The 26,413-nt window shown below is 42.2% G+C and overlaps 1 pseudogene; it reads left to right on the top strand.

Annotated features, from left to right (window-relative positions):
• Nucleotides 1-18,656: 18,656 nt before the first annotated feature.
• Nucleotides 18,657-26,192, top strand: LOC129143589 (zinc finger protein ENSP00000375192-like; annotated as a pseudogene).
• The last annotated feature ends 221 nt before the right edge of the window (nt 26,193-26,413 follow it).

Below are 26,413 nucleotides of genomic sequence, written 5' to 3'. Positions count from 1 at the left end.
AAGTGTTGGGATTACAGGCGTGAGCCACAGCGCCGAAGGAACTTTGGTGGAAAAGTCATTCTGGTCCAAGAAACACCCAATTCAGGACATACCTGAGGGCACATGAGTTCTTTGGGGAGGAATTGTGTGGATGTCAGAGGTTATAAATGACCAGAAATCAGGTTCCAGTTCTGGGAGTGAAAAGCCAGCTTTCTATGCTAATGGGATATGGGAGGACACAGCTATTTACTTTGGGATCAAACTGAACCCAGTTCCTACCCCGAACCTTTACAACAACTCTCCCACTACTTAAGTAATGCTGTCCCCAGAGGCTTTCCAAGCTAGGTCCTTGGGGGAGCACCTCTTCCTCTGCAGCCCCCACTGCTCAGGGACAGCCCTGAGCCAACCTGCTCTCCCTCCAAGCCATCCCACTCCTGTACCTAACTGAAGTTTGCCCTGCTCACCGCCCTCATGGTGGGACACTTCGCCTCCCCCAATTCTGCCCCTAGCTCTTTCTATTTTTAGCTCCCAACTCAGGGAGTTTTTAGAATAAACAATCACATGCACTATGACATTTGTGACATTGCTGGCTTGTGCATGCTCCCTGCTATCTTCTCATTAATTATCCCTTGCTTTAAAAAGAAGAAATTAATAGTTTTTAAAGTCCCATTTCCCTCAATTTGAAAGTATTACACACCCGTTGTAGAAAAATTTCTAAAGATAAAGAAGAAGCTGGATATCGTCTACGATTTTCTGACCCAAAGACAGCTACTGTTTAGTCCTTTATATCCATATTTATAGTTTATTTATATCTATTATATATACTTTTACATATTTGAGTTTATGCTATACAAAATAAACTCATGTCAGTATTTAATAGGTGGTTTTCTGTTCCCTTCTCTCTGGTCTGTCTTGATCGATTGCCTCTTCCCAGTCCCAATGACATTGATCTGCAACTTGGAGCTAGCTTCTATCAGCATGTTATTACCAAATATTGAGATAAATGAGGGGTTTTATATGCTAAAAAAAAAAAGTCCTTGGCCAGGCGCGGTGGCTCACGCCTGCAATCCCAGCACTTTGGGAGGCCAAGGCAGGCAGATCACGAGGTCAGGAGATTGAGACCACCCTGGCTAATATGGTGAAACCTCATCTCTACTAAAAATACAAAAAAATTAGCCGGGCTTGGTGGTGGGCGCCTGTAGTCCCAGTTACCCGGGAGGCTGAGGCAGGAGAATGGCGTGAATCCTGGAGGCGGAGGCTTGCAGTGAGCTGAGATTGCGCCACTGCACTCCAGCCTGGATGATAGAGCAAGACTCTGTCTCAAAAAAAAAACAACAAAAAACAAAATGTCCTTCTCCAGTTTGAAGATGGTTTTAGCTCATCAACTCTGCAGGCATGATTCCTAGGACAACTTTATTTTTGCTGTTTTTAAAATTTCTTGATATATAATTGCTTCTGGTGTTCCCCTATATTTTAATTTTTTATTTTTATATTCCCCCTTTTCCTTTTTTATGAAAGAGAAATTTGTAATAACATTAAAATAAATATTTCATTAAATATTATTCATAATGACATTATGCTATCCATCCAACTAAGTATTTCACATATATTTTCCATAGGCTCAGAATTTGTCTACATACTGCTTTATGTGATGTTTTGTTGTTGTTGTTGTTGTTTGAGACAGTCTCGCTCTGTTGCCCAGGCTGGAGTGCAGTGGTGCGATCTTGGATCACTGCAACCTCCGCCTCCCAGGTTCAAGCAACTCTCTGCCTCAGCCTCCCGAGTAGCTGGGATTACAAGCACCCACCACCACGCCCAGCTAATTTTTGTATTTTTAGTAGAGATGGGGTTTCACCATCTTGGCCAGGCTGGTCTTGAACTCCTGACCTCATGATCCACCTGCCTCGGCCTCCCAAAGTGCTGGGATTACAGGCGTGAGCCACCGCGCCAGGCCTATGTTGTTTTTTTCACTTAAGACTACTAGGAACGTTTTCCATGTTTTATTAGGTCCATCCAATTATCCTGCTTCCTTGACCTCACATTAATAATAACAGTAATGGCCAACATTTCCTGAGCACCATTGCAGGTGCTTAAATGCTTTACCTGCATTATCTTATTTAATCTCCACACAACACCTTGAGGTAGTGACTACTATTAGCTGTCCCCATCTGACAAATGGAAAAACTGAGAGTTGGAATCCTTAACCAGTTTGCCCAAAAAGTTGAAGTTAGAAAGTCTGACTCTATGTTTGGTGCTTTCTCTAATCCAGTATACAGTTCTGTTTGCTTTATAATGTCTCTTGGTAGATATACTACACTTCATTCAGCTGCTCTATTGGTTTTGGATACTGATGTTTCATCCAGTTGGTGTTTTTTCCTCTATTTTGATAACTCTGCAAGGGACACTTACGTGCATACACATAGTTTTGTTGCTTCCAGTGCATGATTTTCTTTCTTTCTCTTTCTTTCTTTCTGTCTTTCTTTCTCCCTTCCTCCCTTCCTTTCCTTCCTTTCTTCCTTTTCTTTCTCTCTTTCTCTTTTTCTTTCTTTCTTTCTCTCTCTCTTTCTTTTTCTTTTTCTTTCTTTCTCTCTCTTCCTTCCTTCCTTCCTTTCTTTCTTTCTTTCTTTCTTTTTCTTCTCTCTTTCTGACACAGCCTCACTCTGTTGCCCAGGCTAGAGTGCAGTGGTGCCATCTCGGCTCACTGCAACCTTCACCTCCTAGGTTCAGTGATTCTCCTGCCTCAGCCTCCCAAGTAGCTGGGACTACAGTTGCAAGTCACCACACCTGGCTAATTTTTGTATTTTTAGTAGAGACGGGGTTTCACCATGTTGGCCAGGCTGGTCTCAAACTCCTGACCTCAAGTGATCCACCTGTCTCAGCCTCCCAAAGTGCTGGGATTTCAGGTGTGAGCCACCACACCTGGCCCCAAAGCATGATTTTCTTATGGTTAGTTCTAGGACATGGAAAGGGAGAAAGATTTTGTTCAAAGGTTTTATTCTAAAGGACTTGATTGGATGAACCAATGGGAAAAGATGAAGATAATTTAGTTCTTTTTCCACAGGCTGTCTTCCTGAGCTCCACACTATGGAGTTAGGGGAGGGAACGGGGGGCATTGAGGAATCAGGTTCCTTTTAGGCTGTTTGGGGCCTCTTCCATTATGGAACAGTCCAGGCTTCCTGCTATCATAACATTTCTCACAGGTATTGTAACTTGTTTCGTTATGTTACTCTCACTTAAATAAAAGAACTGTTTTTCTTCTTTGTACCCGGGGGCTTAACATAGTGTGCAGCACATAGTGGGTGCTTAATAGATGCTTGTTGAATGAAGAATGAAAGGTAGAGAAAGACCTCTTTTAACTGTGAACTCTCATTTTCAATCAGGTTAACTGTGATAGGAACAGTACTTAGCTGGGGCATGTAAGCATGTCTTTCTATTTTGATGCTTTATGTCATTTTATATTGATGCTTTGGCATCAAGCATCTTTGGCATCAAAGCATCTTGATGCTTTGGGACTTTGTGGATTTTGAAAGGAGCTCCCTATCTGGGGTTAGCTAATTCTTAAGAGATAGCAATCAACTTGCCCAGGAGCATGCCTTTCATATGCAAACCAGCCAATCCGAAGACCATACTGTTGCAGTATTGCTAACATATTAAGATGTAAGTTTTTTGTTGTTCGAGATAATACGTGGAGTTTTTTGTTTTATGTTTAAGATGATTAAGGAGGTTGGACACAAGGGTGAGGTTGGAGTTAAAGTTTAATAAGTGAAAGAAGGAAGCTTTGTGCAGCAGAGAGGGGGTGCCCACCATGTTTATGCCCACAAAAGGAGAAGAAACTTTTTTAGGGGAGCCTGCTGATTATACGGAGAGCTCTCCAAAAACCCTTCCCTTGCTGTCTACCTAAAGCAAGCTGGCTAACTCCTCTCAATACCCCAACCACCTCCCTTATGAGGCTCTGACACTTGGGCTACTAACCCCCTGCTCCAAGTACCCCAGGGCTAGGTAACAGGCAAGCAGGGACAACCATGATGCGCCAGAGCCCACTGAAATTATTCAAACTAGCCAATCCTAAGCCTGTTTGCCCTGCCTTGCCCATTCCTTCCGGTGAAAAGCATGGTAAAGACTCTTGCCCACATTTTCCCTTTGCTCCCTCCGGCTTGTGACCAACCCTGGTACTTCCCCATGTGGCCTTGGATGGCATAGTATGCCCCCTTCTCTTAGGAACTGTGAGTAATAAACTTTTTTTTTTTTTTTTTTGGTGGGTTGCAGGTTTTCTTGGGTATATTTTCTTTTTTTTTCTTTTTTAATGATTTTTATTTTAAGTTCTGGGATGCATGTGCAGAATGGGCAGATTTGTTACATAGGTATACATGTGCCATGGTGGTTTGCTGCACCTATCAACCTGTCTTCTAGGTTTGAAGCCCTACATGCATTGGGTATTTGTCCTAATGCTCTCCCTCCCCTTCCCCCCGACCCCTCAATAGGCCCCGGTGTGTGATGTTCCCCTCCCTGTGTCCATGTGTTCTCATTGATGAACTATCTTTTTGATGGCAATCATTTCATCCATTGGCCTCACCATACCTGAATTATGACAATAAAACCTATTTTTAAAAACAGGGTGCTAAAGTTGATAGTGACTGAGATGGCAGTGGGTGAAACATTGTGACAATGTAGGGGAACATAGCAGTAGGGTTGCAAGATGTAAGTGACAGTAATAGCAGCATTAACTAACAAAGTATAATGGTTAACAGCCCGGGAGAGAGCAGGATAATTATGATAATTAATCTCATAAGCATAAGGCTTATTGCTTCACAGAACACTTTTGCACATATTATCTAATTTGTTTCTCACAAGATATGCTTTTAGAGAATATTATTATTCTGTCAGATTATAGAATGGAATAGGACTTCTAGTGGGTTCACAGAACCAGAAATAAAATTGGAGATCACCTGATCCAATCTTCTCATAATACAATTGAGGGAACTGAGGCCCAGTGAGTGGAAGGGAGTCTGGCTTTTTCTGACCCCCTCCCTCCTGGCTGTGTTCACAGATGTTCTCTGCTGATTAAGCACAACCTGATTTAGGAGCCATCTCAGAGCCTGGCAGGAGGTAGGGTAGAGCTCCAGCAGCTGGTGGTTTTGAGATCAGCCCCTCAGGCTTCTTTCCCCCTGAAGTCTGGATAACATCCCTTGGTTACTACCCAAGGTCCACCACCTCTGGCTTGGGCCAGGGCTAAGCCAAGACCCCAGGTTGGGTCCTTTCACCTCTGCTCACAACACCTTACAACAGCACCTCTCATAGTCCCTGTGACAGTGACTGAGAAGGACCTGGCCCTCCTACAGGGTAATTGCCTTTATGTCCTTGGGATGGCAGGCTAGTCTGGCACTGGGGACCCAGGCAGGAGATCCAGGTCACATGTGGTTTCATGGCAGTGGCTTGGTTACAAGTCATTTCCATTCCATTAGCCAGTTCAGAGTGGAGCTAGACACAACACTAGGGATACAGAGGCCTGAATTACTGGTCCAGATGCCTCAAGTTGCCTGAAAATGGAATTTGCCTTAGAGCCTAACGGTAGGTGGAATTTGCAGCCTAAGGAGTTGGAGATAAAGTTTAAAGTCCTCTGGGGCAGGGAGCTGGGGATGCTGCTGGAGACATTTCCCTCTCTTATTTCACAAGCATGCACATTTTAAGAAAGAACCACTGGGAGCTGGGGAATTTAAGGTACAACTGATGGATCTGACTCTGTTCAGAATCCAAGAGCTTCCATTTGAGACAAAATTTAATGGTAACAGCAAAGCTCGGTGGCAAAATAAAGTGGCCAGTGCAATCAAAGAGATAGAAACAGCAACAAATAAAAAGCACTTGAATTGTCTGAGCTAGTTTCTGCGTTATTAACTATAGCCAGGACCAGTTCAAAGTCCTGTTGATGCCACCACCGGTAATAAAATCTAACTGCATCCTCTGGATCACCACTTTCACCAGCAAAACATCGTGCTGTATGTGTGCTGAGGACAGGGCCCAGAGCTGGTGTGACAGTGCTGGCTGGTGGGAACTCCAATCTGAGGGGTGGCTGTGGGTGGCCAGCAGGGTAGGGACCAGGGAGGCAGGAGCATGGTGGCCAATAGCTGGGTCACCAACTGGCTCAAACAGGATCTGGGTGAGCTGTGGGCATAAAGAACTATCAGGTCAGTTAACAACAGAAGGAAGCTGCGTTTTCTGATTTGCAAAGTAATCCTGAACCAGGGAAGTGGATAAGGCAGAAATGAAGGCTGGGTGTCTGAGACAGCACCAGGAAAGTTCCAGATTCGCTGGAGAGGAGCTCACAGCCCTGTGGCCTTGGATCTGGGATAGCTCAGGTTTTAAAAAATTAAATTAAATCAAATTGTGAATCAAATTTTGTAGATAGCTGCACCTGCAGAATGGTCTTTCTGGGCTTTCAAGGGACTAGGCCTCTCAGGGAAGCCCAATGGCCACCTCTCTCCTTAGTTCCCCAGAGGGCTAATGTCCATGACAGGTGGCAGTGCTGTGTCATTGGGCACGGGGTATATATTTGAGCCTCAGTGATAGTCTTTGAATTTTTTCTTCAGGATCCTGCCTCCCACCTCCTGGGATAAGAGCAAAGGGTGGGATTATAGAAAAATATATAGCAATATGAATAATTGGAATAAGCCACCCACGATTCCAAATCTCTAGAGGCAACCACTCTCCTTCCTCATCTGTGAAATGAACATAATTCTTAGAAAGGGTTGAGGGAGAAGGTATTTCAACATTTTGGCATATTCCTTTTTTTTTTTTTTGAGACAGGCATATTCTTTTTTTTTTTTTTTTTTTTTTCCTTTTGAGGCAGAGTCTCGCTCTGTTGCCCAGGCTGGAGTGCAGTGGCATGATCTCTGCTCACTGCAACCTCTGCCTCCCAGGTTCAAGTGATTCTCCTGCCTCAGCCTCTTGAGTAGCTAGGATTACAGGTGCATGCCACCATCACCATATCTGGCTAATTTTTGTATTTTTATTAAAGACAGGGTTTCACTATGTTGGCCAGGCTGGTCTTGAACTCCTGGCCTCAAGTGATCCGCCTGCCTTGGCCTCCCAAAGTGCTGGGATTACAGGTGTGAGCCACCACACACCTGCCCCCCCCCACCTTTTTTCAATTAAGCATTTTAAACATGATTGGAATCACAATGTATGTGTAATTTTCATCCTATCTTTTTTCTTTTTTTTTTCTCGCTCTGCCACCCAGGCTGGAGTGCAGTGGCGCGATCTCGGCTCACTGCAAGCTCCGCCTGCCAGGTTCACGCCATTCTCCTGCCTCAGCCTCCCAAGTAGCTGGGACTACAGGCACCCTCCACCATGTCCAGCTAATTTTTTTGTATTTTTAGTAGAGACAGGGTTTCGCCATGTTAGCCAGGATGGTCTGGATCTCCTGACCTCGTGGTCTGCCTGTCTCGGCCTCACAAAGTGCTGGGAGTACAGGCGTAAGCCACCGCGCCTGGCATCTTTTTTTTTTTTTTTTTTTTTTAATAATTATCACTACTATTCTTGTAATCACAAAAATACTGTGTGTGTGTGTGTGTGTGTGTGTGTGTGTGTTCCAGTGAAAGCTCACTGGCAAAAGAGACAGTGGGCTGGCTTTTTCCTGTGGGTGGCAGCTTGCTGATATCAGGTGTAGAAAGTGCAGTGCTCAGCCCCATCCTGGTACAGAACAAGGGGCAGCCATTGATAAAATCATGATTAACAACAAGTAAAACAATGCTATCCTCCTCTGGGATACAGAGGTGAATTGGTCACATCTTTACGTACCAGAAACTCACCATCTAGGATGCGCAGGGTGCTGGAGGGTAAGCAGCCGAGAGGTGAGATATACACAGAATTGCTTTCTGCTTAAATCTGTGTAAGCCCCATTTAATTTGGAGTCCCCTGGACTCATAGTTAATCCCTAACAGAGGGCTAAATTCCTGGAGAGAGGAAGGCTAGGACTTTAACTCATAACTGAGATTGCCCAGGAAGCCCCAGTAGAGGTGGCTAATTTTTGCCCTCTGCCTCATAAGATGGACTAATCAGGACCTCAGCCAATCCGATCGACCTGAATGGCAAGCACTATTGCTTTACTGAGGTGGCTGGAGTTTTCCTTCTTCTAAAATCAACACCCCTGTCCAATCACTTCGAGGCAGTTTATTGGGTATTCTCTTAAGGATCAGAGACCAAAGCGCTGTGTAAAACTGTAATGTTCCCGTTAGGTACCGTCTAAGGAGGGTAAACAGGAGAAAGTACACCTTTCAAATGTTAATCTGATGCTGTAAACAGCAGTTGACTTCTCATTTACATGGGCGAAACACTTTAAACTAATTTAGCACCTGTTTTATGCAAGAAAAAAAGAGATAGGATTTTGATGGTTAATGCTACATTTTAAACACGTTATCTCCACAGCTACTATCTTAAGAAATAATAGTTTTTGCATGTGTGTCCACTTTTCTTCTTGAATTTAGTGGTCCTCTAACCAAACTGATGGGCAGGGAGTTGGACTAGAAAGGTCATCTGTATAGTAGGCGTATCTCTGTCGCGTGGGGCTGAGGGATTGATTGTTCAAGAAAATAATCCTTTTGTTCTGAGTCGGAAGAGGAGGATGAGAAGGAGAAACACTAGGAATCCCAGAAACTTCTTCACTCCCGGGGACATAGGAATGGTCGGAAGTGAACGGGCATGCTCTCTATAGAGTTCGGCATTCTGGATGTATGCTTGGATGTCCTGAGCCCTTTTATTCCACATAAATTACTGTAGTTATTGGGGATGTAAAGCTGCAGCCTGTCCTCGGGAGAATATTCTCTTTCTATAACAATATTCAGGATATTGTCAGAGTGGGGCTTTCTACTTCTGTGGAAATGGTGATGAGATCCGGATCCCTTCTCTTCAAAATGGTACACCCAGGTCTTGTCACTCACTGGACGCTGCCTGATCTTGATGTTGCAGTTTCCATTGTCAGTGACATCCTCTGACCTTCTGTGGTCTGGATTGAGACTTGGATTGTCTGAGTACTGGCAGATGTACTAGTTTTTCATGAGGCGTGATTTTTTTTTTCTAGACAAAAATCTGAACTTAGACTCTTTAAGGCCTCTGCACTTCCATGCAGCATAGTTCAAAGTTTCCATACTGCTGATTTTCTCACAATCTTCTGCCTCCATTTTTTTCAGAGTTTGCAGAGAATATAAGGATGACCTCAGCTTGCTTCATCCATCCGCTGAAGCTACTGTGATGTTGGACAAAGCCAAAGAATCCATAGAATCCTGAGCACGTTTCTCTGGTTTCAAGTCTGACAAAAACCCCAGGGGATTTTCATACCCCTGTGTTTGATCATTAGCCTACCCTGAAGCCCCATGGTCCAGATTCAATTTCTAGAGCCTTCTACTGCTTACAGGGCCTGGGTGGTTGCCATGAGCAGAAACACTGTTCATCTTGTGCCCAGTCCATATCAGGTCAGTAATTTTTACTTGCAAGGTTCTGGTTGTTTTGCTTTAGCTAGTTCTTATTTTCTTTCTTTCTCTCTTTCTTTCTCCCTCCCTCCCTCCCTCCCTCCCTTCCTTCTCTCCTTCCTTCTTTCCTTTCTTTCTTTTGTTTTTTTTTTTGACAGAGTCTTGCTCTGTCACCCAGGCTGGAGTGCAGTGGCATGATCTCGGCTCACTGCAAGCTCCGCCTCCAGGGTTCAAGTGATTCTCCTGCCTCAGCCTCCTGAGTAGCTGGGATTACAGGCACCTGCCACCATGCCTGGCTATTTTTTTTTCTTTTTGTATCTTTAGTAGAGATGGAGTTTCATCATGTTAGCCAGGATGGTCTCGATCTGCTGACCCCGTGATCCACCTGCCTCAGCTTCCCAAAGTGCTGGGATTACAGGTGTGAGCCACCGCACCCAGCTTGTTATTTTCGAACATGCTATCAGATATCCAGTGCTGATTGACTCAAATATCCATCTCATTGGGCTGCTGCTGAAGAGGCTTTTATCCCCAAATTTGAGGAGGAGCTATGTCATATAATCTTCATGCCCACCCAGTCCTTCAGGGTCTTCTGGGGTTTAATGCTGTACTCTGTCTTTCCAAAATTCCGCATTGATAAAAATGTTCCTTGCCTGGAGAGACTCAGAATATACAATTTCTGAGAAAGGGTATCATCAGCATCGCCCAAAAGGCCAGAAAACTTGTAGTTCAGAGCAGGGAACAAGAGGAGAGACTGTCTACACTGATCTGCTGACCAACTGCTTTTGCTCATTCAGATACTTTTTCTGGTGTTTCTTGATCAAGCTCACTGAAATGGATAATTGGAAGAATTAGAAGCATGGATGTCTTTACTGAGGCTGCATTTTTTTTTTCGAGACGGAGTCTCGCTCTGTCGCCCAGTCTGGAGTGCAGTGGCGCCATCTCGGCTCACTGCGACCTCCGCCTCCCAGGTTCAAGCGATTCTCCTGCCTCAGCCTCCCGAGTAGCTGGAACTATAGATGCTCACCACCATGCCCGGCTAATCTTTGTATTTTTAGTAGAGATGGGGTTTCACCTTATTAGCCAGGCTGGTCTCCAACTCCTGACCTTGTGACTTGCCCGCCTTGGCCTCCCAAAGTGCTGGGATTACAGACGTGAACCACCTTGCCTGGCCCGAGGTGGCATATTTTTGAGTAATAAATCTGACTTTGGTAAAGAAGAGACATCCAACAAAAAGGATTTATGCTAGACACGAGAAAAGCACGCTTCTGCAGCACGCCAGAACTTCCCATCATAGGTCATCTGCACATGGTTGACACTAATATGTTCCCACAGATTTCACAGCACTCTGCATAGACAAGCTCAAAACCACCACAGCAGAATGGGTGGCTATCCTTCATAACATACCTTGTCCTCTGGGGACCATTTTGCGCTCAAGGCAGCAGAAGTGTTTCATGTGCCAATGGTGACTCTCAGTTTCTGTGCAAACATCAACAAAATTATCTCAGCACATGCTGAGCATCAGGGTTTGAGCAATTCAGCATGGTGCCTGCCACAGTGAATTTTTTCATCCTGATAAAAATAGACGAGGTTGACCAGCAGCTCTTTACACGTGAAACAGACAAAACAGAATGAGTACCGGTACACTCCAGGGCCCACTCGAGAGGCAAACACTGCAATTTTACCTCAGTTGATCTTCAACCCACACATAGCGTGCATTCCTGCTCTAGACAAAAGTTTAATCATGCCTCTTCCAAGTGCTTCTTTCTGCTGCTAAGCACTGAACACTTGGAATTCTTTATTCTCATCTTCTTTCAAAGACTGACAATACTATATGTCATTATCATGTTGTAGCAACTGGTATACAAGCCCTTTAATCAGATGTTTCTTTCCAGGGATGTTAATATAAGGACATTTTCCTCTGATAAGCAAGCAAAAGAGAGCTAGATTTGCTCTGGTCTAAGGCCCAGGGGACCTCGGAGTACTCCTCCAGTGCACAGCCAGAATCATTATCTGATATGGAACTTCTCTGATACCTAAAGGCAAATTTGCTCATTTTGGGCCCCATCTCCAAAGGCATAATAATAAAGCCAAAAGCCAGTTTTTGCAGTCACAGGACATCAAACAATGGCTGCTCTGTTGGCCTGCTCCATTCCTAGGAGTCTTAGTGAGTGAAGCTGCTGAAATGCCCTAACCTCTTCATCTTGAACTCTTTTTCCTGGAAGCAGTGGGCTGGCATAGAAAACTCATTGGGTTCCGGAGTCAGAGAGAACTGGGTTCAAATCCCAGTTCTGCTACTTACTGGTTGAGTGAGGTTGGGCAAGTTCTGTAACCTCTCAGAACCTCAACTTCCATATCTGTAAAATGGATATGATACTAATAATAGGGATGTAGTAAGGATTAGATAAGAGAAACAATGTGAAGCATAGGGCCTGGTGTATACTCTCTGTTTAACAAATAATAGTTCTTTCCTATTCTATTTTTCTGTTAAACAAGAATTGAACTAGGTCTGGTGTTGCCATCTCTGATAGGCACTAGGATCACCATTCTCATATTTGAGTATGGCTTGGAGGGGACCACATTTTCTCCATGCCTTTGTACATGTTGTTCCTCAGCCTAGAGTCGTGATTCTCAAACTTTACCATTCATCAGAATCACCTGTAAGATTTGCTAAAACTCATATTTCTGGAACCCACATCTAGAATTTCTGACTGTATGTCTGGGGAAGGGCCTGATAATTTGCATTTCTAACAGGTTCTTAATTGATACTGGTGCTGTTGATCTGGAAACACATTTTGAGAACCACTGGCCTAGAACAACGTACCACATTTCCTATCCTCTGGCTAACTCCTACTCATCCTTTGGGTCTCAGCTTTGATTTTATTTCCACCAGCAAGTCTTTCTTACACCTGAAGTCCAAATTAGGTATTCAGTCTCTGTGCTTTCACACAGCACAGAGCCCTGGACTTGCTAACTCATAGGATATATCACCGTGTTTTGTAATTGTCTTGCTACTTGTCTGTGTCTCTTACTAGACACTATCTACTTTGGAAAAGGGATCATGTCTGCCCTATTCATGGTATCTCCAGCACTTTGCTCTGTGCCTGGCACATAGTGGGTGATCAATAAATGATTGTTGAATGAATAATTGAGTCAGACTGTGGGTAGCTAGAACCAGAGCTTAGGGACTCATAACAGTGGGGCAGATAAAAGGAGTAAGTTCTGCATTTCACCATGTTTGCCAGGCTGGTCTCGAACTCCTGACCTCTGATGATCTGCCCGCCTCGGCCTCCCAAAGTGCTGGGATTACAGGCATGAGCCAAAATACAAAAAATTAGCTGGGCATGGTGGCAGGTGCCTGTAGTCCCAGCTACTTGGGAAACTAAGGCAAGAGAATCGCTTGAACCCGGGAGGCTGAGGTTGCAGTGAGCCGAGATCGCACCACTGCACTCCGGCCTGGGCGACAAGAGTGAAACTCTGCCTCAAAAATAAAACAACAACAACAAAAAGGAGTAAGTCCTATCAGTGGCTAGTGGCCAGGCAAGTCTAGCAATTCAGTGCCAGGGACATCAGCAGAAAGTATCAGGAACTATATAGGTGCAGGGCCTGGACTTCAGAAGCTGAGTTCAGCCTCTGGAAGGACTTGGGTCATGAAGAACAGGGCAGAAATCAGTGTCATAGACACTTAACAGGGACTTGAGACTCAATATCTGATTAAGATGCTTGATCCAAAAAGCCCCAAGAATTTAAAACATTAGTGGTCCCATTCTTGTTTGATGGCTCAACGTATGGTCTATCTTGGTGACTATTTCATGTGCACTTGAAAATATTTCTTTTGCTAAGTGATGTGTTCTATAAATGTTAGCTAGGTCAAGTTGGTCAATAACATTGTTCAAATCTTTGATATCCTTACTGATTTTCTGACTACTTATTTTACCAACTATTGGGTAAGAAGTGTTTATATCTCCAAATGTAATTATGGATTTGTCTTTCTCCTTTAGTTTAGTCAATTTTGCTGCACGTATTTTGAAATTATATTATTCAGTGCAGACACATCAATGATTGTTATTTATTTTTTATGAATTGTTTACTTCAGCATTATGAAATGTTTTTCTTCATCCTTTTATAAGGTTCTGAAGTCTACTCTGATATTTACAAAGCCACTCTATCTTTCTTTTTATTTATTTCTTTTTTTTTTTTTTTTGAGATGGAGTCTCACTTTGTCACCCAGACTGGAGTGCAATGGCACAATCTTGGCTCACTGCAACCTCCGCCCCCTGGGTTCCAGTGCTTCTCTTGCCTCAGCCTCCTGAATAGCTGGGATTACAGGCACCTGCCACCGCGCCCGGCTAAATTTTGTATTTTTAGCAGTGACAGAGTTTCACCATCTTGGCCAGGCTGGTCTTGAACTCCTGACCTCGTGATCCACCCACCTCAGCCTCCCAAAGTGCTGGGGTTACAGGCATAAGCCACAGTGCCTGGCTGCTTTCTTTTTTAAAAAAACATATTTACTGAGATATAGTTTACATATCATACAATTCATTCATTTGAAATGTATAATTCAATTTAGGTTGTGCAAACATCACCACAATCTAATTTTAAAACACTTCAGCTGGGCGTGATGGCTCACGCCTGTAATCCCTGCATTTTGGGAGGCCGAGGCAGGCAGATCACTTGAGGTCAGGAATCCAAGACCAGCCTGACCAACATGGTAAAACTCCATCTGTACTAAAAATACAAAAATTAGCCAGGCGTGGTGGCTCACACCTGTAGTCCCAGCTACTCAGGAGGCTGAGGCATGAGAATCACTTGAACCCAGGAGGCGGAGGTTGCAATGAGCTGAGATCACGTCACTGCACTCCAGCCTGGGCAACAGAGTGAGACTCGGTCTTATAGACATTTATGCAGCCAAAAAACACATGAAAAAATGCTCATCATCACTGGCCATCAGAGAAATGCAAATCAAAACCACAATGAGATACCATCTCACACCAGTTAGTATGGCGATCATTAAAAAGTCAGGAAACAACAGGTGCTGGAGAGGATGTGGAGAAATAGGAACAATTTTACACTGTTGGTGGGACTGTAAACTAATTCAACCATTGTGGAAGTCAGTGTGGCAATTCCTCAGGGATCTAGAACTAGAAATACCATTTGACCCAGCCATCACATTACTGGGTATATACCCAAAGGATTATAAATCATGCTGCTATAAAGACACATGCACACGTATGTTTATTGCAGCACTATTCACAATAGCAAAGACTTGGAACCAACCCAAATGTCCAACAACAATAGACTGGATTAAGAAAATGTGGCACATATACACCATGGAATACTATGCAGCCATAAAAAATGATGAGTTCATGTCCTTTGTAGGGACATGGATGAAACTGGAAACCATCATTCTCAGCAAACTATCGCAAGGGCAAAAAACCAAACACCGCATGTTCTCACTCATAGGTGGGAATTGAACAATGAGAACACATGGACACAGAAAGGGGAACATCACACTCCGGGGACTGTTGTGGGGTGGGGGGAGGGGGGAGGGATAGCATTTGGAGATATACCTAATGCTAAATGACGAGTTAATGGGTGCAGCACACCCACATGGCACATGTATACATATGTAACAAACCTGTACATTGTGTGTGTACCCTAAAACTTAAAGTATAATAATAATAAAATAAAAATAAATAAATAAATAAATAATTTTTTTAAAAAGGTAAAAAAAAAAACAAACCAAAACCAAAACCAAAACCAAAACAAAAACAAAACACTTCATTGTCCAGATTTCCGTTGGTTAGTATTTGTATGGTTTAATGTTTTTATCATTTTACTTTATAAAAGCCAGCTTTATTAAGAAAAATCCTTTTACTTACAATCTTTCCATATCTTTATATTTAAAATGAGTTTATTATAAGCAGCATACAGTTGCATCTTGCTTTTTAAATCAAATTTGATAATCTCTGCCCTTTAAAGTGTTAGATCATTTACATTTAATGTAATTTTTGATATGGTTGTGTTTTAATCTATTGGCATGCCATTTATCTCCCATTTGTCCCATCTGCTTGGTCATTTTTCCCCTTTTTCTCTGACTTCTTTTTGGATGGAGTATTTTCTTCTCCACAATGGGCTTATTATCTGTATATCTTTTTTTGTCTTATTTTTAAGTGGGTGCTCTAAGATTTACAATATCCATATTCAATTTATCATAGTCTATTTTCAAAAATATACCATTTCATTTCTAGTGTAAGAAACTTATAACATTATACTTTCATTTTCCCCTTTTTGTCACTGATGCTATTATTGTCATACATTTTACTTCTATGTATGTTATAAATCCTGCCATGCCTAGTTATTATTTTTGCTTTAAATAGCTATTACCTTTTATAGAAATTAAAATATGACAGAAAAGAGTATTGTATATGTACCCACATATTTACCATTTTTGGCACTCTTCGTTTTTTATGTCAATCTAAGTTTCCATCTGGTATAATTTTCCTTTTGCCTAAAGAATGTTTTCTTTCTTTTTTTCTTTTTTAAACGTAGATAACAGATCTACTAGTGACAAATTCTCTCAGCTTTTGTCTAAAAAAGTATTACCTTGTTTTTGAAGGATATTTTCACTGGATACAGAATTCTAGGTTGATAGTTTTTCTTTTTGTTTTGTTTTACTTGCAGCACTTTAAAGATGGCTTGCATAGTTTCTGATGAGAAGTCAGTGATCATTCTATTTTTTTCCTTTGTATGTTATGTTTTTTCCTCTGCCTACTTTTAATATTTTCTTCTTATCACTTCCCCCCAGCTGTTTGATTGTTATATGCTGTGTGTGTGTGTGTGTGTGTGTGTGTGTGTGTGTGTGTGTATTTATCTTGCATGAAGGTTTGTTGGGATTCTTGAAGCTACAGGTTTATAGTTTCTATTACATTTGGAAAATTTGAGCAATATTTTTGTTTAATATTATTTCTGTCACTCCCCCACTTCTGCATCTTGTAATCCCATTATACCACTTTATATTGCCCTACAGGTCACTGAAACTCTGATCAGTTTTTTCAATCTTTTTTCTCTCTGTGCTTTTCTCTCTGGATAGTTTCTATTTCTATGCCTCCAAGTTCACTGATCTTTTCTTCTGTACTGCCTAAATTGTTATTTAACCCTTTCAGTAATTTTTTTTTTTTGAGACGGAGTCTCGCTCTGTCGCCCAGGCTGGAGTGCAGTGGCACGATCTCGGCTCACTGCAAGCTCCTCCTCCCGGGTTCACGCCATTCTCCTGCCTCAGCCTCCCGAGTAGCTGGGACTACAGGCGCCCGCCACCAGGCCCGGCTAACTTTTTGTATTTTTAGTAGAGACGGGGTTTCACTGTGTTAGCCAGGATGGTCTCGCTGTCCTGACCTCGTGATCCGCCCGCCTCGGCCTCCCAAAGTGCTGGGATTACAGGCATGAGCGACTGCAGCCGGCCAAATTTTGTATTTCAAACATTATATTTTCATCTCTGGGATTTCCATTTGGTGCTTATCTATATCTCCCATTTCTCTCTGCATTACATTCATTTTTCTTTTAAATACTTGAACATAGCTACAATAGTTGTTTTTGCTTTTGGGTTTTTGTTTTTTGTTTTTTGTTTTTGCTAATTTCTTTACCTCTGTCATTTCTGAATTTGATTTTTCTTCTAGTCATGGATCACTTCTTAAAATTAAAAAAAAACTTCTTTGTATGTCTTGTAATTGTATTTTAGGACAGGGTCTTGCTATGTTGTCTAGGCTAGATTAGAACTCCCAGCTCAAGCAACCTTCCAGCTTCAGCCTCCTAAGTAGCTGGGAACAGGTGCACACAACCATTCTTGCCTACTCTGGTGATTTTTGATTGGATGCTGGACATTTCAACATTTGTTGAGTGCTCAATTTTGCTTTTTTCCTTTTAAATATGTTAGACTTTATTCTGGCAGACAATTTATTAGAAAATCAGTTTGATCTGTCTGAAGCTTGTTTTTAAGTTTTGTTATTGTAGGTCTAGAGTATCCTTTACTCTGGGACTAGGGTAGTCCTACAAGCAAGGTGTGGTGCTTCTGGGGTCTTTACTGAATGCCCCAGGTGCTTAATACAGTTTCTTCTTTCTGGCTGATTAGAACTCAAATGTCTCCTAGGTCTGGGTGAACTCTGGGAATTTTTCAGCTTGCAGCTACTGGTAATAACTTCCCAGGATTTTTGTGAGGATTAAGTTAAATAATGCATATGAAGAGTATTGCAGGGGATTATGATTATGAAGTGATACATAAGGGGCTTCTGGGGTGCTGGCAATATATTTTTTGATCTGGGTGGTGGTTACATGTATGTTCACTTTATAACTATTTGTTAAACTGAATTTTTTATGTGTATGTTATAAATCACAATAAAAATTAAAAGAAAACAAAGAATATAACATACTGCTGGCATATAGTAGATGCTCAATAAATGTAGCCAGCATGATTACATGAAATAAGAGATGTAAAATAGCTGGCACAGAATCCAGCACACAGGGTTGGGGGAGAATCCTGGATAATTTCCTGTAAGTAAGCTTTTTATGGAAGTATAACCTAATAAAGAGAAATAAACAGAGCACAAGCACATAGTTCCATACATTTTCCCAAAACAGAACACACCCAAGTAACCAGTGACCAGGTCAAGAACTAGAACTTAATTGGTTCTTAATTGTTAATGTAAAACAATATGGAATGGGATTTTCCTGATGTCTCATAATTTTGGTTAAATTCTCAAAGCTGCTAAGAATTCCTCTTTATTTCTAAAGAATGATTTTAGATATCCCCTCAAGGTTGTCTAAAAAATAGCAGAACTGGTCCTGTAACTGTCAGCCTCTGTCATCCACCTTCAGCCTTGTAGAAGCCTAGGAGTTCTAAGGGTGCAAGAAGCATAGAAGTCTAGGAGTTCTAAGCAAGCAATCTTACAGATAACAGATTGCTTGCCTAGGAGCAGGGTAGGAGATGTGCTCAAGTGATGGGCTGAGAAGGAATCACAGCCCCTGTGTTTCCATGGAGCCAGGGCTGAAAGCTAAGAGAGTTCTTGGGAAGCCAGACATGCAGACTTTGGAGTTTATGGGGTTGGGGAGGTGTTGGTGGTTGAGTGGTGGGGTGTTGGAGTTAGTTATAGTAAACACAGAGGCCAATGTTTGCTTCCTACCTAGAAAACCATTAAGGCAAGAGGAAGGCTAGAGAAGACCATGATGGCATGGTAAGGAGTGAGAGCCACTGTTTGGTGGGGCAAAGTTATATGAATTTCCTGGCAGAGTGAACTCTGCAACAGGCAGTGAGATTTCAGCTCCCTCGACGGGGACCTCTGTCATAGGGCATCCATCTTCTTCAATTCTTTTTTTTTGAGATGGAGTCTTGCTCTGTCACCCAGGCTGGAGTGCAGTGGCGCCATCTTGGCTCACTGCAACCTCTGCCTCCTGGATTCAAGCAATTCTCCTGCCTCAGCCTCCAGAGTAGCTGGGACAACAGGCACGCGCCACCACCCGCGCCACCACTCCCAGCTGATTTTTGTATTTTTAGTAGAGACGGGGTTTCACCATGTTGACCAGGATGGTTTCGATCTCTTGACCTCATGATCCCCCCGCCTCAGCCTCCCAAGGTGCTGGGATTACAGGCGTGAGCCACGCACGCCCAGCTGATCTTCTTCAGTGTTGATCCCCTAGCCACAGATCAGGCCTGAGGTGAGGGGGATTGGATGTGAGTTTTTTTGTTTACATTGGAGTAGAATTTTAAAAACATCCCCAAATGAGGCTATTCATACAACCACAAGAGCCTGAAAAACTTTAAGATCTTCCTGAGGTGTCCAGGGGCTAAAAGAAGAGATCCAGCTGGCCAGGCACGGTGGCTCACGCCTGTAATCCCAGCACTTTGGGAGGCCAAGGCGGGCGGATCACGAGGTGAAGAGATGGAAACCATCCTGGCCAACATGGTGAAACCCCGTCTGTACTAAAAATACAAAAATTAGCCGGGCGTGGTGGCGGGCGCCTGTAATCCCAGCTACTCGGGAGGCTGAGGCACAAGAATTGTTTGAACCTGGGAGGCGGAGGTTGCAGTGAGCTGAGATTGCGCCACTGCACTCCAGCCTGGTGACAGAGCAAGACTCAGTCTCAAAAAGAAAATTAAAAAAAAAAAAAAGAGAGAGAGATCCAGCAAGGCATGTTAAAGGACATTAGGAGAAAAATTAAGCCATTTCCTGTTTGTATTTGTACCTCTTGAGTGCAGTCCGCTGTGTGTGTGTGTGTGTGTGTGTGCACCTAATCCTTCTGCTGGGCTATGACTAGGTGTGGAGAATTTCTCCTCCATTATAAGGTACACTTTTCCAGGATTAGAATTCACTAAATCCCATCTCTCGTCTATCGACAGTGCTACATAAATTCTCTCCTCCCTCGCCCCCCCGCACTCCCCACCGACACGGAGTTTCGCTCTTGTCACCCAGGCTGGAGTGCAGTGGCACGATCTCAGCTCACTGCAACCTCTGCCTCCCGGGTTCAAGCTATTCTCCTGCTTCAGCTTCCCGAGTAGCTGGGATTATAGGTGCTGGCCACTATGCCCAGCTAATTTTTGTATTTTTAGTAGAGATGGGGTTTCGCCATGTTGGCCAGGCTGGTTTTGAACTCTTGTCCTCGAGTGATCCGCCCCCGCCTCGGCCTCCCAAATTGCTGGGATTACAGACATGGGCCACCTCAACCAGCCTCTCCTCTTTCATTATTACTCGCTGAAGAATTCTGTATCTGAAGTTTTCCTGATGATTCTCAGACTTGACCCTGGGGGAGGGGGTAGGGATAGCATTAGGAGATATACCTAATGTAAATGATGAGTTAATGGGTGCAGCACACCAACATGGCACATGTATACATATGTAACAAACCTGCACATTGTGTACATGTACTCTAGAATTTAAAGTATAATAATAATAATAAAAAAACTACTGCTTTCCCCACTCCCACCAGATACATTTTAAGTTCATGCTTTCCATTAAATGGGGGTATCTTGGGCCCGTTCCTGGGGATTAATGAAGCAATCTTATTTGTCAGCAACACACATACAGATTAGTCTGCCTAATGGCAATATTGATATTTACCTCAGAATTTGTAAAATAGAATAAAAAGGTCTGGCACTGTGGCTCATGCCTGTAATCCCAGCACTTTGGGAGGCTGAGGTGGGCAGATCACCTGAGGTCAGGAGTTCAAGACCAGCCTGGGCAATATAGTGAAACCCTGTTTCTGATAAAAAATACAAAAATTAGCCAGGCGTGGTGGCAGTGCCTGTAATCCCAACTACTTGGGAGGCTGAGGCAGGAGAATTGCTTGAACCCAGGGGGCGGAGATTGCAGTGAGCCAAGATTGTTCCACTGCACTCCAGCCTGGGCAATAGATTGAGACTCCATCTCAAAAAAAGAATAAAAATAAAAAATAAAAATCATTGAAACTACATATTGTATTTCAAATATAAAATATTTTAAACCTATTATAAAACATGCCTCTGGTCATGCTTGGTGAGGCTGCTCCCTTACCCTTCAGTCCCCTCTGTTCTGGGGAAGCAAGGCTTCAGTCACAGCATTCGCCTGGAGGTACCAGACCCACCTGCTTTAGTACCTTTCTGCCTTGTCCAGCTCCCAGGAGTGAGCTTTCAAGTTTACGTGTTGTATCAGTTTTGAATGATCTTTCCCAGCCCTGGAGAGATGGCCCTGTCCTGGGTCTTGCTCTGTCCCTTCAGCAGCAGGTATCTGCCCTTTTAGAGGGGAGGAGTGGGTGATGGCTAGGAGAGATGGGAGGGGTCAGGGGTCTGGCAGAAACTGATAGGAAAAGAGGCAGGATTTGTGACAAGAGTGTCAAGGAGACAAAGCAGGTATAGAGAAATGGTTAACAGAGAGAGCCAAGAAGAGTGCATAAAGGTTTCATTTGAAAATGGTATTTATAGGCCAGGTGCAGTGGCTCATATCTGTAATCCCAGTACTTTGGGAGGCCGAGGCGGGTGGATCACCTGAGGTCGGGAGTTCGAGACCAGCCTGACTAACATGGAGAAACCCCATCTCTACTAAAAATACAAAAAATTAGCTGGGAGTGGTGGCGCATGCCTGTAATCCCAGCTACTCAGGAGGCTGAGGCAGGAGAATCGCTTGAACCCGGGAGGTGGAGGTTGTGATGAGCCAAGATCGCACCATTGCACTCCAGCCTGGGCAACAAGAGCGAAACTCCGTCTCAGAAAAAAAAAAAAAAGAAAGAAAGAAATGATATTTATAAACAAAAATACTGGTATTTAGGTACTTTAAAATAGTCCAGTGTTAAAAATTTGTATTGCAATCACAATTATTAATCTTCCTGGGAAGATGTCTTTGGGTGGCCAGTAATAGAGAATTTTATTTTGTTTACTACAGCCTTTGGTCTCAAAGGTTTATGTCTTCTGACTTTTCCTCCAGCCTCTGGGGTTTGCCATATTTGGATCCCGCAACTTCACGATAAAGTGGAAAGAGTTTTTAAAGGTTTTGGAGTCAGACAGACCTGAGTTGTCTGTCTGCTATTATTAATTGTAAACTTGGGCCCATTATGCAACTCTCTGAGCCTTCATTTTCTCATTTGCAATTATCTACCTGAGATAGAAAATATTGAGCAATTAAATGCAAATACAAAATAGGATATTTAAATCACTCAATGCAGTGTCTGGCACATAACGAGTGCTCAAGATATGGTTATCAAAGTTATTGATATTGTTGTATAAACTATTCCATCATGTTAAAATATCTCAGTTTGGTTAATTATGTTCTGTTGCTGGAGTTTTTGGTGTTTCTAAGGTTTTGCTTGTCTAAACTATTCAAAACAATCCTAATATAGAAACTTTGGCCTAGAATGCAAGCTTTCTTAGTGTTCCATTCCTAGAGGTGAAATTAGCAGGTCAAAGGTGTAAGCAGCATTCTAGCCAGCCAGTTGGTGCTGATAAAAATCAGACAAATTTCTGGCTGGGCGCAGTAGCTCATGCCTGTAATCCCAGCACTTTGGGAGGCTGAGGCGGGCGGATCACCTGAAGTCAGGAGTTTGAGACCAGCCTGGCCAACATGGGGAAACCCTGTCTCTACTAAAAATACAAAAATTAGCCAGGCATGGTGGCACACGCCTGTAGTCCCAGGTACTTGGGAGGCTGAGGCAGGAGAATTGCTTGAACCCAGGAAGCACAGATTGCAGTAAGCCAAGATCGTGTCACTGCACTCCAGCCTGGGCAACAGAGTGAGTGACACTCTGTCTCAAGAAAAAAAAAAAAAATCAGACTGATTTGAAATGCAAATATAATATCTAGGTGTATTTATTTCCAAAGTCTGATCAATAATGATACCTTTAAAATATTTATATTTGTGTATCTTTGATTGTTAGTGAGGCAAAGCATTTTTCCACTAGATGACTTGTCAAGCATTTTTCCTAATGATATTTAGCCATCTCTAAATGTCGCTTATCCAGAGGCTGGTGATAGCTGTTCTTTTATATGAGGTTCAAATCTTCATACTTTTCTTTTTGAGATGGAGATTTGCTCTTATCGCCCAGGCTGGAGTGCAATAGCACGATCTCGGCTCACCACAACCTCTGCCTCCTGGGTTCAAGCGATTCTCCTGCCTCAGCCTTCTGAGCAACTGGGATTATAGGCGCCTGCCACCAAACCCGGCTAATTTTGTATTTTTAATAGAGACAGAGTTTCTCCATGTTGGTTAAGCTGGTCTCGAACTCCCGACCTCAGGTGATCCGCCCGCCTCAGCCTTCCAAAGTGCTGGAATTACAGGCATGAGCCACCGCCCACAACCTGTTGGCTTATTCTTTTGTTAAAATTTACCATGGAGTTTTAGTTTTGTGAAATAGCTTATGGTATTTTCATTGTTATCCCTTGCAATCTGTATCTGCACTTCAGGCAAATGTTCATATTATTTTTATTTATCTGGATGTTTTAACTTTTTCTATAGTGAATACATAGGAACAATATACTGTTAAAAATCAGAAAAATACGACATAAATGATCTGTAATGGTAATAAAATGAAATATAATCGGGCAACACGATTGTAATTTCATGACTAAGGGTTCATTAAAATATGTGGAGAAGTGTGGGTCATTATTTCACTGGTTTCTGTCATGGATTCCCAAGCTCTCTTGTTTGTTGAGACTGGAACATTTTACTCTTCTTAGTCACAACTCTGAAAGAACCACACCAAGACTTGCATAACCAGGAATAGTGTTGGCCTAAGACAGATAGTTTGTTTGGATTTGCTAATTACATGATTATGTCACTTTAATAATTTTTTCTTTTATTCTGTTGTCTTGACTAACAACAATTGCCATATTGTTAGTGGTATTTTAAGTAAAAGGGATGATTAGAGGGGTCCTTGTCTGATTTCTGTTTTTAATTAAAATGAGTTGACTTTGCATTGGGACATGATAGGGTAATAGGTACTGGATTTATCCTCCACTTGAGCAGTTAGAACTCTGGACAAAATAGAGAGCAACAGTTTTCGGAATTTGGATTGCAGGCAGTACAGACTGTGATGCTTGGGAGAAGGGAAACAAATGAGGTGAGTTCTACAATTGACCCAGTATATCGCCTAGATGGAAATTCCAGAACCCAGAGTAGGATGAGAGAACACAAGCAGAACCCAGCAATCTCTTTGAGTTAAAAACAAATCAGAGCTTGTTCCAATGCAGCCGGAACTTGTGGGGCAGAGTACAGTAGAGGAAGGAGCTGCATAAAGAGAGAAGTCTGGATATTTACAGAGAGACCTCTATAGGTCTTTGGTTGAATGATCTGCAAAGTAACTTAACTGCACATGAGAAAAAAAAATACAACACTAATTGATGAAATTCAACAAAATCCAGCACCTAACAATGTAAAATCAACAATATCAAACATCCAATAAAAAATTACCAGATATGCAAAGAACCTGGAAAATATGATCTATACCCAAGAGAAAAATCAGTCAATAGAAACAGACCCAGAAATGACAGAGATGAAGAATTAGAGGACAAACATGTTAAAACAACTTTTATAAATATGCTCCATATGTTCAATAAGGTAAAGGAAAACATGAGAGACAAATAGAATATCCAAAATGGACTCAAATGGAACTTCCAGAGATGAAAAATACAATGTATAAGATAAAAAATATAGTAGATGAGACTAACAGCAGATTAGACACTGCAGAAGAAAAAAAATCCCAGTGAACCTGAAGATGTAACAATATAAACTGTTTAAAATTAGGCACACAGAGAAAAAATACTGAAAATAAATGAACAGAATATTATGGCCTGTGGTACAATATGAGCAGTCATTGTAATTGAAGTTCTAAAAGAGAGTTGAAGGGAAAAAACCCAGAAAAAAATATTTGAAGTAATAATGACTTAAGTATTTTCTAAATTTGATGACAACTATAAACTCATGCACAATGAGTCCAAACGAATATACATAAAGAAAACCATGCTATGGCCTATTATAATAAAATTGCTAAAAACAAGTGATAAAAAGAAAAATGTAAAAGCAGCCAGAGAAAAAGAGGACACATGCTGTTCAGAGGAACAAAAATAAGATTGAGAATAAACTTCTCATCAGGAACTATGCAAAGTAATATCTGTACAAGGACTTAACAATTCCCTATTGAACATTCAGTTTAATAGGATATAAGTAATAGTTCTTCCCAAATTAAAACAATGTTTGTTTTCTTTTTCATTTGTGATCTTCCTTTTTTAAAATTCAGCTAATGATTTAAAATTTTGTTAATATTTTATAAAAATAAATTTTCTAGAGTTTTTAAGATTAAAAATTAAAATTAATAAAAATTAAGATTTCTGTAGTTTTAAATTCTTTTTCTTTGCTTTTTCTTGGCTTAGTTTATTTTGAATTTTGAATTTTAATTTTTAAAGATAGTTATAAACTTGGCTTATTAAACTTGGCTTTTTTGTCTTGTCCCTTCTTTCCTTTCCTTTCCTTTCCCTCCCTCCCTCCCTCCCTCCCTCCCTCCCTCCCTCCCTCCCTCCCTCCCTTTCTCTCTCTCTCCCCCTCTCTCCTTCCTTCCTTCCTTCTCTCTCTCTCTCTCTTTATTTTTTTTGAAATAGGGTCTCACTCTGTCACCCAGGCTGGAGTGCAGTGGTACAATCATGGCTCACTGCAGCCTCTAACTCCTGGGCTCAAGTGATCATTGCACCTCAGCACCCCAAATAGCTGGGACTACAGGCACATGCCAACATTCCTGTTTTTTTATCTTTTTGTAGAGACAACATTTTTGTCATGTTGCCCAGGCTGGTCTTAAACTCCTGGGCTCAAGCTGTCTGTCCACCTTGGCCTCCCAAAGTGCTAGGATTACAGGTGTGAGGCACTGCTCTCAGCCTGACTTTTCTGTTTCTTTTTCCGAAGTCAGCATAAGCATTCATGGCCTTACCTTTGTTTTCTTATACTGCATTCATTTATTCATGTAATTATTTCAGCAAATATGTCAGGTACTGTGTCAAGTACTCTTGTTTCAATCAAATATTTATGTATGACAACGTATCAACTAAGTCATGATACAAACCATATTCTTGCCAGTGTGTTGTGACTAGAAACATTTTGAAAGCATTATTTGGTCTGTATAGGTACTTACCACATCAAAGAAATACAGAGCAGACCCAAGAACGCAGCAAGCATAGATTGTGGGGATGTAGTGTTGTTGCTGCTGGCTCTCCTTCGTGCTTTAACAAACCCTGAGGGCCCATTGTCACGTTAGGGAAGATTTGATCCCAACTTCCAGAAACTCACTCAAACTTGCTTGAGCGAAGAGACACAAAAACAAAACATAAAGGTGTTTCACAGAACACAGGGGCTAGAGAGAGTCTCATGCAGCACCAGAAACAGGTATTGGAAGGCCACCAGAAACCAAGCTGTCTCTCCCTCCTTCACCTCTCTTTGTGAGGCTCCCTGGTCTTTTATTTTTGTTCTTTCTGAGTT

Source organism: Pan troglodytes, chromosome 2 (assembly GCF_028858775.2).
Source record: "Pan troglodytes isolate AG18354 chromosome 2, NHGRI_mPanTro3-v2.0_pri, whole genome shotgun sequence".
Lineage (NCBI taxonomy): Eukaryota > Metazoa > Chordata > Mammalia > Primates > Hominidae > Pan > Pan troglodytes.
The sequence above is the reverse complement of the archived record's forward strand: the minus strand, read 5'-3'. Positions and strand labels throughout refer to the sequence as shown.